The 11,308-nt window shown below is 36.5% G+C and overlaps 1 pseudogene; it reads left to right on the plus strand.

The window, feature by feature from the left end:
* The first annotated feature begins 793 nt into the window (after nt 1–793).
* On the plus strand, nt 794–5,870 carry LOC101549334 (putative olfactory receptor 56B2; annotated as a pseudogene).
* Nucleotides 5,871–11,308: the final 5,438 nt, after the last annotated feature.

The raw sequence follows: 11,308 nt of genomic DNA on the forward strand, positions 1-11,308 counted from the left end.
GCTACCGAACTCGGGTGGCGGGAGAGAGAGCTGCTGCCCTAGGCCCTGTGCCTGGCTCGGTGCGGTGAGGCGTCCCTTCCCTGGCCCGCGCCTTTTCTTTTTATTTTTATACATTTACTGTTGTCTTTGAAGAAACCATATCAAATATGGAGATGAAATAATTTAGTAAATCATTAATTGAGGTTTCAAACATAGTTGTTTGTCAAAGATAATGTTTAGTTAATAATTGCTTGATTTGACTATTGTTTTTTGCTGACATTAATTATTCTAGTTTTGGAGTATAAGTTTATTATTTTGATATGATTCTGCTTCTAAAAACATAGTTACATATACTCTGAGATTGCTTTATTTGCTTACTAATATGTATCTATGTTAACAAACTAATTGCTCTATATTCAACTCAGCTTTGTTTTAAAGCCAGAATATTTGTCTCTAAGTTATGTCATGTTTTTTCTTACTTGTTATATATAATGAATTTTTTATAGAAATGTATGTTTTCTCTTGATTATTAATGAAACATTATAGTTTTTGATGCTTCATTTTGATTGTAAAAATAATGTTTAGCTTATTTATAATAATTCTAAATTATATTATAAAAATTTATTTCTTTATTCATTACCAATTGTTTATTCAGAAACATTTGTTAACAACTAATATGTTCATGATATGTTGGTAGAAATTTTGAATACAAATATAAGTACAATATGTCTAATCATTAAGATTTGGACTAAAATGTCATTGATTTAAAATATAATTTGGTTTTAATAAAAATCAAATTATTACCAGCAAAAGAATGCTTTTGTTTATTAATATTTTTGCACTATTACTAAATTATGATTATTATTAAAATTAAAATTTACTTTGATCTGCAGCTGCTTTTATTAATACAAAGACTGCCAATTTTCTGATTTATCAAACTAGGATGACTTAAGATGGTCTCTTTTAGGAAGTGTTGTAACACACCCAGCAGTGCTCAGGACTTACTTCTGGGTCTATGCTCTGGGACCATTTTTGGTTGTGATAAGAGGATTATGTGCAGTATCATGGATTGAACCTATGTAGGGTGCTTGTAAGACCTGCACCTTAACTTTTCTATGACTTTTCTATGCTCTCTTCAGTCCTGGAAGTTTTAGTTTTTTTTATTGCGGAGTTGAATATTTTTCATGAATGAGAAGATTAAATTTAGCTTTGATGTTGAGATGGTATAAAATAGAACAGAGGATTTCAAAGTCACAAATGTAAAATAATTCATGTAATGTGAATATAAAATAACAATGAAGAACAGAGTAGAATACTGATATAACAATCCTGCAATCATATTTCGGTGTAAAAACATATATTTTCCTCTTTGACGATTTCTGTGATTTCATGGCACCAGGAGCAGTTGCTGGGTGTGACAGACAAGCTACTGGAAAATGGGGGATCTGGGTGGAGGAGGTCCAGTCCCAATCCAAGCAGGTTTGGAGCTCTCAGTCCCAGGTCCCGCACACCTGAGTTCCTCTGCCAGTTCCTTCATGCCTGAGGCTCACCCGAGCATGTGGAGAGTGGCCTTGAGCACGGCTGTGGCTGGGTACTGAAGGTCTTCAGCTGCCGAGGCTCTGCTCAGGGGGGGGAGGGAAACTCAGCCCGCCCCCCCCCAAGGGGCTCAGGTAAAGACAGCCTGGCGTGGGGGCAGGAGACTCTGCATCATTCTCTTCCGGGAGATTTGTTTTATAGTCTCTGGATCTTGGCTACTGGAAGAGAGCAACGCAGAGTCTCCTGCCCTGGTGCCAGGATGTCTTCACCTGAGCCCCTCGGAGGGGAGCAGGTTGAATTTCCCTCCCTGCCCCAAGCAGAGCCTCGATAGTCGAAGACCTCCAGAACCCAGCCACAGCCGTGCTCAAGGCCACTCTCCACACGCTTGGGCGAGCCTCACGCACGAAGAAACTAGCAGGGGAACTCAGGTGTGCGGGACCTGGGGCTGAGATCTCCAAGCCTGCTGGGATTGGGACTGGGCCTCCTCCACCCAGATCCCCCATTTTCCAGTAGCTTGGCAGTCACATCCACAAACTGCCCCTGGCACTGTGAAATCCCATCAATGGCGAAGATCCAGAGACTATGAAACAAAGCTCCCAGAAACCACATTTGTGGCCGCATGACCTCTTATTGTCTAGTTTTCCTTCTCTGAGTACCTGACAAGCTACCAAGAGTATCCTGCCTGCATGGCAGAGGCTGGAAAGCTCCCTTGACATATTCAATATGCCAAAAACAGTAACACTGATGTGTCTCATTCCCCTGACCCTGAAAGAGCCTCCAATGGGGCACCATTGGAAAGGAGGAGAAAGGAGAGTCTGCTAAAATCTCAGGGCTAGGAAGAACACAGATGTTACTGATGTCCACTCGAGCAAATCGATGAATAATGGATGACAGTAATACAGTGATACAGATGTTTTCTGAATAAATTCTAAATAGGGTTTTATCTTTTGGCTTCTACATAACTCTGAGAGCTTATGATAATATCAGAGAAATCTTTGAAAGCACTTCTTATCAATTAGTATGCTTTATGTGAACCTGTTATTTCAAAGAAAGTTGCATATTCTGTGCCTGACCTTTTATTTATTATTATTATTATTATTATTACTATTAGAGGTTAAATTGAAATATTGATAAAGAACTGAATGTTTATGATTTGACATGAGTGTTTATGATTTGACATGATATGAATTCAATGCTTTGGATAATGTTGTTTTCTTATGTTATGTAAGCTAAGTTTTAAAAAACCATTAGGACATACTATTCATAAAGATAAAAGTGGGGATGAAGGCCTACACACAAAATCTAAATAATGAAAGGTTTGAATTCAATATTCATATTTATAAGTGAGATTTGTAATTCCCTTCTACTTTTTCTAAGGTAGACTGTCAACCCACTTAATGCTTCTTTAACAGGTGGATTAGTAGATTATTTTCTATGCAAATTAAAGTTCTTGGCCAAACTGATAACTAAAATTTCAAAAATAAAACCAAAGATATCACTAAAGGAACATTTTTTAAAAATCATACAAATTGGTCATATAAAACTCAGAATCAGTTTTTTATTAACATATACAAAAATTTTATATATATAAAATATATAAAACTTTTTATTAATATTAATTAATAATCAAGATGCAAGATATTTGAGAAACAGTACTAGATCAAGGTTAAAAGAAGCAAAGTGAGTTATAGAAGTATATAATTCAAAATTATATATTAAGAAAATAGTGTTAACATAAAAATATAATTGTTTACTATAATTTTCTTTAATTTATCTTTCTTCATTATGTTAAAAGTAATGAAATGTAACTTTTTCAATCAGTTTCAATGGATCTTGCAATTAAACTTTATACTCACATTAGTCTCTTGTAGATTATAATTTTGATTGACACATTTCAATTATTGTGTTTTATACTCACTGTTTCAAATATATTGAAAGAAAATAAAGGACTTACAACTGGAAAAAGAGCTTTTTAAATTTTTATATAAAAATAGGTAAATGTTTATTTAGTTCAAGAAGACTTATTATACAGCCTTTGATTTTAAGAAACTGATCTTCAAAGCATATCAAAGTCCCTTGGCAAAACATCTTTATTAATTATAATATGACTAAATACACATTATGCTAATCAAAATTACTTCCAAGTAGGGAAAAAATATTTCTCTCTGTTATATTCTGTTAGTTATTTGACTATATACAGGTTATTAGAAAACTTTCACATCATTTCTGTACCCCTAAAAAAGACAATACTAGGGCTAATAACAAAGCAGGTAAGGCACTTTCAAGCAGCTGAGCCACTTTAAATCCCAGGAAATTTATATGGTCTCCCAGCACCACCAAAAGTAATTTCTGAACATAGAGCCAGGAACATTGCTGGGTGTGGCCACCCCAAACAACAACAAAAACAACAAAAGGACATTAGTAACTTAATTATAATATTAAGAAGAATTATTATTCATGAGTATTTCACTAATTCTCATGTACTAGATATTTTTAGGTTTGTTTTTTTTTTATATACTATCATTAAACTGCTACCTAAACATTTCCTTGTGTTAAAACTTTTAATTCCTCCCTAGTTAGATTGTTCCAAGGGCAGAAACAAAATTTTCAAATGCAAGATGCTAAACTCAGTCCCTGAAATCCCCGAAATTCCTGAGAAGCCCCAGCAGTAACACTGATGACCTCTAGCACTGCTGGGCCTGAGCCACACACATTGTCTATCCAAGTACCAAACCACCAGGCCTTCACCACTGGGCGTGGTTACTACTCCTCTAGAGCAACACTGGGTTTGGCCCTTATTCTTTTTTTTTTCATTGGGGAGCCAGAGAGACAATATAGGGGTTAAGTTATGTGCATTGCATGCTATGACACTGTTAGACCCCTGGCACTGCATGATTTCTAGAAGTCTGGAGAGATTGATCCCCTAGCACAGAGCTGGGAGTAGCTACCAAGCACACTGCCAGGTGTGAACAAACCCTTCTCCATCCAAAAAAGTTCTTTACTTAGATTGTATAACAAGAAGACTGTTAGCCATCCCTTTAGCAGAATCCCACCAAACTTTGATGACTGATATCCGACAGCTTTCCTCTTAATAATATAACTTTTACTAAACATAATAATGGTCAACGCCCTTATTTTTGCTTCTGAGATATATTCTCATTATAGCAGTGAGAAAGGCAGAAACTTTTTCTACCTTACTTGACCTACCTTGACCTACCTTAAGAAACTTTTGTAATTTACATGTTAAAAGTTAGTGCTTCGCTAGAAATGTCAAGTGACTGTTCATAAAGGAATGAAGATAAAGGTTTCCTCTCTTAAGTCACAGGCTTACTTAACTTTAAAAAATATTGTCATAGATTATTAAGAATACTAACCTTGACTATTTTTCTTCTTGGTGAAGGATGTTCCAACACCTCTGTGATTCCAACAGCCCTAAGAACCAGGTCTCTGAGTTCATTCTGATGGGATTCCCAGGCATTCACAGCTGGCAACACTGGCTCTCCCTGCCCCTAGCTTTGCTCTACTGCTTAGCAATAAGTGCCAACATCCTTATCCTGATCATCATCAAACAAGAGGCTACATTGCATCAGCCTATGTACTATTTCCTGAGCATCCTGGCTGTTATAGACATGGGCCTGACCACCACTATCATGCCCAAGATTTTAGCTGTCTTGTGGTTCAGAGCTAAGGCTATCAGTCTTCCTGAGTGCTTTGCTCAGATGTATGCTATACATTGTTTTGTGACCATGGAATCAGGGATCTTTGTCTGCATGGTTATAGATAGATATGTAGCCATTTGCTGACTTCTTCGCTACTCATCTATCATAACAGAATCATTTGTGATGAAAGCTACTGTCTTCATGATATTCAGGAATGGTCTTTCTACCATGCCTGTTCCTGTGTTGGCTGCTCAAAGACACTATTGCTCCCAGAACCAAATTGAGCACTTTTTATGCTCTAATCCTGTAGTTACTAATCTATCCTGTGATGACAGAAAAATCAACAGCGTCTATGAGCTAGCTCTGGCCTGGACACTCACGGGAGGTGATCTGGGTTTGATTATTTTATCATATGCTTTGATACTTCACTCTGTGCTGAAGCTAAATTCAGCAGAAGCTGCATCAAAGGCCTTAAGTACCTGCTCTTCCCACATCATCCTAATCCTCTTCTTCTACTCTGTTGTTGTTGTCCTTTCGATCACCCATGGTACATCAAAGACAATTCCTCTTGTCCCAGTTCTAGTCAATTTACTCCACAGTATCATTCTTCCTGCCCTTAATCCAATGGTGTATGCTCTTAAGAACAAAGAACTCAGGCAGAGTTTATATAAGGTTCTCAAGATGAATATAAAATAATAATAATTTGGCTAAAGTGCTTGCTTTTGTGATTTTCTTTCATGTCAATTTGTTATATTCTGCACTTCTTTCAAATGGAAGTAGAAAGAAAATTATGTGGTTGTTTTTTAACTAGTACCAGGATTCTTGTTGCATGAATAAATAAATAATTTAATAATAAAACTTCCCCTAAAGGTAATGAAACTGATGTATGGAATCTTAACTTTCAAGAAAAATCTTCATAAAAAAGAAAACATCCAGCCCAGGGAGGTAGCTCAGTTTGTGGTAGTGCATTTTTTTTTTTTTTATTTTTGGGTCACACCCGGCGATGCACAGGGGTCACTCCTGGCTCTGCACAAAGGAACTACCCCTGGCGGTGCTCAGGGGACCATATGGGATGCTGGGAATCGAACTGTGGTCGGCCGCATGCAAGGCCCTATCCGCTGCGCTATCACTCCAGCCCTTTAGATTCATTGTAAGGTAAATGCATTCTGCACTGCCTACTATGCTATCTCTCTGACTCTGAACAAAGCACTTTTTAGTGAAGTCTAAATATTAATTGTTAAGTATGCGATAAACAGAAGACACATGAATTATATGCAGTAGAATATGTATGCATTTGATTTTAAAAAGCAATTAATATTTTATTATCAGTGACATTAATCTTGTGAGATCTTTAGAGCAAGTTCTCCCAAACACAGTCATAACATTATTTAGATCTGAGATATGATAACAGTTCTATTCTTTGGAGTCCAAAGAGAATGGACAGTGTGCAAGGAATTTGCCCTGTACATGGATAATCTAGGTCTTGATCTCTGGCACCCATTTGGTTCCCTGAGCCTGCCACAATTAATCCTTGAATGCAGAGAGGAGTAAGCCATCTGAGCATCACCGGTGTGAGCCCCAAACAAAATAAATAAATAAATAAAGTTATATTCTTCTATGTATGTAGAAGGGACATTTAAATTCAAGATGAATTGAGTTTAGAATGAACTTTGTCAGTGACTGAAGAAGCTTATTTAAACTAGAGATGGAAGAAAGGAATCATTGAAAGTTAACAGCATTGAATAAAGTATTTCTAGTAACTCTTGAATATGCATAAATTCTTTATTGAAAACACATAGGCTTTGTAATTAATGTTTCTGCTATTGTTAATTGCTATTGGGAAAGAAAAAATTGAAGGGCACTTACATGGTGGTAAATAGTGATTTTTCATCTCATGTTGGATAAATTAAGTTTGTGGAAATTGTGAACAGTTAACTGGGAGGAAACTGAATGAGAAATTTAGGATCAAGACCATCCATATATATTTAAAAATTAAACAAAGAAAAATATTTAAAATAATGCAAACCTGAAACTGCATAAATCTACTACTTACTTTGCATATCTAATAAGTTATTGTATGTTTATAAGCTAACTAAATTTATATCTGGTATGTAAATATATATTGATTTCATAAAGTCTTAATAAAATATATTAACCTGATAATGTAAGGCTCAATTATAGTTGAAATATTTTCAGAAATAAAATTGAAAAAAATATTGTTTTTAATTTCTTGTACTAGCATTTTGTAATTTTCTTTGTATAGGTCCTTTACCTCCTTGGTTTAGCTGATTTTGAGGTATTTGATGTTCTGGCATACAATTGTGACCTAGAATGGACTTTTTTCCCTTCATTTCTTTCATTATTTGCATAAAGAAAAGCCATGAATTTTTGCTTATTGATTATGTAACCTACAGGCCTCCTTCTAGTCACATGCACAAAAGTCAGATCCAAGTGGAGGAAAGACCTCCATATGAGACCTGAATCCATAAGGTACACAGAACCAAAAGATGGGGAAAGAACCGTCTACAATACTGAATTTAAAGCATCTTCAAAGATGAAACAACCCCTACCAAGCATGTTGAAGCAAATAGACTTCAAACAAATGGGACTACATTAAACTAAGAAGCTTCTGCATATCAAAGGGGAAAAAATGAGCAAAATATGAAAACAGCCTACGCTATTGGAAAATTATTTACACAATACCCATATGATAAGGGGTTAATATCAAAGATATTTAAGGCACTTAAATAACATATCTTGTTATGTAGAACTTAACAAGAAAAATACCCAACTCCATCAAAAAGTGGAGAGAAGTAATGAACTGATACTTCCTCAAAAAATAAATACAAATAGCCAAAAGGCACATGAAAAAAATGCTCTATCTCACTAATCATGGGAAAGATACAATTCAAAACAACAAGGAGATATCATCTCATAGCACAAAGACTGGCACATATCAAAAATAACAAGAATAGGCCCAAATGTGATCCGGAGAGGCTGAACACGAGCAGCCCCTCCATTCCTGAATGCCCATGATTCCGGAGGCCGACTAACTTCTTTTGGCACCCAGAGGCTTCTTGTAGAAATACCTCTAGACTGAGAACTAAGCTATGGCCCCATGCCGCTCCAGGAGGGGAAAGGTTTTTCTTTCTCTCGGTCTTTGCTTTCCCCGGCAGAGGTGTGGCAACTGCCATCTTATAAGGCCCAATAAACAGAAGTACGAGCTTGCAATGATGCAATTTCTGGCAGAAATCTCTCTGAACTTAATTACTAAAATAGCAGAAATCCAAGACCTCATATGCTCTTCATTCTCAGTAATGGAAAACAAATTATCAAATGATGCCTTTTCGGCAGGTCTGATTGTCGGAGGGAAATTCCAAATAATAATAGTGAGTTTTCTGTTGAAATATTGATGTAATAAAAGTAAAGAGAAAGTAAAGTGAAAATCATCAGCCACACAGGCAGGGGGCAGGAGGTGGGGGTGGGATGGGAGGTATACTGGGGTTCTTGGTGGTGGAACATGTTCACTGGTGAAGGGATGGGTGTTTGATCATTGTGTGACTGAGACTTAAGCCTGAAAGCTTTCTAACTTTTCACATGGTGATTTAATAAAAAATTAAAAAAAATAATAACAAGAACAACCAGTGCTGGAGTGGATGTGGGGAGGAAGGGAACTTCATTCACTATTGGTGGTAATGCCAACTGGTCCAGTTTTTTTTGAAAAACAATATAGGTATTTCTCAAAAAGCTAGAAATTGAGCTTCCACGTGGCTGATCAATAGTACTCCTAGGAATATACTCTAGGGACTCCAAAACACAAACTAAAAAAGCCATCTGCAATTCCATGTTTATTGAAACATTTACAATAGCTAAAATCTGGAAACAACCTGAGTGCCTAAGATCAGATCAATGGATATAGAAACAATTGTACATCTGCACAATGGAATATTACACAATCACCTGGAAAATGAAGTCATCAAATTTCTTTATAAATGGATGAACATGGAGAGTATGATGCTAAGTGAAATGAGTCAGAGAGAAAGATATAGATTTATTGCACAGATATAGACTTACTGCACGCATTTGTGGTATATAAACAACACATTTTATGAGACTAATACCTAGGCACAGAAGAATCGAGGGCCTTGGTTAGAAACTTACCATTAGTGGTGGGGGTAAGGAGAGAACAATTAGGACAGATAAGGACCCTAAGACAACAGTATCTGGAAATGATCACTCTGGACAAGAACTCAGTGTTGAAAGGAGGTAAAGGACATACATGATAACCTTTCAGTACCTGCATTGCAAGCCACAATGATGGAAAGAGAAAGAGAGAGAGAAGAGAAAGAAGAAGAAAGAGAAGAAGGAGAAGGAGAAGAAGGAGGAGGAGGAGGAGGAGGAAGAGGATAATGAGGAGGAGGAGGAGGAAGAGGAAGGGGAGGAAGAGGAGGAGGTGTCCCATAAAAATAGGCTGGGGGTATGATGGAGGGAGGTAAACTGGGGACATTGGTAGTGAGTAATGTACACCAGTGAAGGTATGGGTAATGGAATATTGTCACTGTCACTGTCATTCTGTTGCTCATCAATTTCCCCGAGGGGGCACCAGTAACGTTTCCATTGCGAGATTTGTTGTTACTGTTTTTGGCATATCAAATATGCTGCGGGGAGCTTGCCAGGCTCTGCTGTGCGGGCGAGACACTCTCAGTATCCTAGAGGAGCGGAGGTTTTGAATCCGGGTCGGCCGCATGCAAGGCAAACATTCTACCCACTGTGCTATCGCTCCTGCCCATGGAATATTGTCTGACTGATAAAATTAATCATCAACTTTATAACTGTGTATCTCATGATGATTCAATTAAATAAATATATTTGTCTACTGATTTGAAGAAGAAATATTTGTGCTCACAAAAAACAGCTTTAGAATAAACCAGTCAATGTAGTAAGGAATGTACTGTAGAATCTAAATGAGATAGAGAAAGTAAAAATATAAACAGTTCACAATTAAAAACATTGAAAAGGGACATTTAATGAAGCTTGATTGTGTATGAATTTTTTATTGTGAACACAAGGATTATAAAGTATTTTCATAATATATAAAAATGTGAAATACAAGAGGGCATAAGTTTGTCTTCAAGAGGATCATAATAATATAGGTGTACATAAATAAAAACATAAGCTAATTATAAGTCATTTCAGCCTGTGCTTAGTTCTAAGTCTAAGATCTCAGCCTCCAAATCAAAACAATTGTGAATTGATTCCTTTGGTTTAGGTTTTTGAGAACAGAATTCAGACTCCTTAAATTCAGTTCCTAGTGGCTTGATGACCTGTGAAGTTAAAAATTGATAAAGAAATCTGCTATCCCAACAAAGCAATAATGAAAGTGATAGTAGACGGGTAATTATGAAACATTCTTATATATTAAAATGGGAGCTTAACCATGCTTTCACTGGTCCACTATTGTTTCTAAAATATAGCCAAAAATCATATCACCTTTTTTATTATTATTTTTTATTTTCAAAGTTATTCACAGTAATAGATTACATTAAATATTTCAACACCAATCCCACAACCATTATACCTTCCTAACACCTTTAGTTAGTTTTCCCACCACCACGCAAGGCTCCCCAAAGGCAGATGCTAAATAATTTATTTTGTATTCCTTGTTATGAATTACTGAGTAGAATTTATCCAAAAAAGTTTTCTTTAGGGGAAAGTATGTGAAAATTGTTGTATCTCCTCTTAGATCATCTATTAAGCATCTGAATCAGAGATCACTCACATGTTGTTAGAGTTTCAGTTTTGTATATACAAATATACGCATATGTATGTGTACATATATATGTGGCACTGTAGCACTGTAGCAGTGTTGTCCTATTGTTCATCGATTTGCTCGAGCGGGCACCAGTAACGTCTTTATTGTGAGACTTGTTATTACTGTTTTGGGCATATCGAATACACCACGTGTATTTTGCCAGACTCTGCAGGCGAAATAGTCTCAGTAGCTTGCCAGGCTCTCCGAGAGGGATGGAAGAATTGAACCTGGGTCATCCACGTGCAAGGCAAATGCACTACCTGCTATGCTATTGCTCCTTTTTAATTTTTTTATCAAGATTGGTTGTCTTCTACCTTATATC

Source organism: Sorex araneus, chromosome 6 (assembly GCF_027595985.1).
Source record: "Sorex araneus isolate mSorAra2 chromosome 6, mSorAra2.pri, whole genome shotgun sequence".
Lineage (NCBI taxonomy): Eukaryota > Metazoa > Chordata > Mammalia > Eulipotyphla > Soricidae > Sorex > Sorex araneus.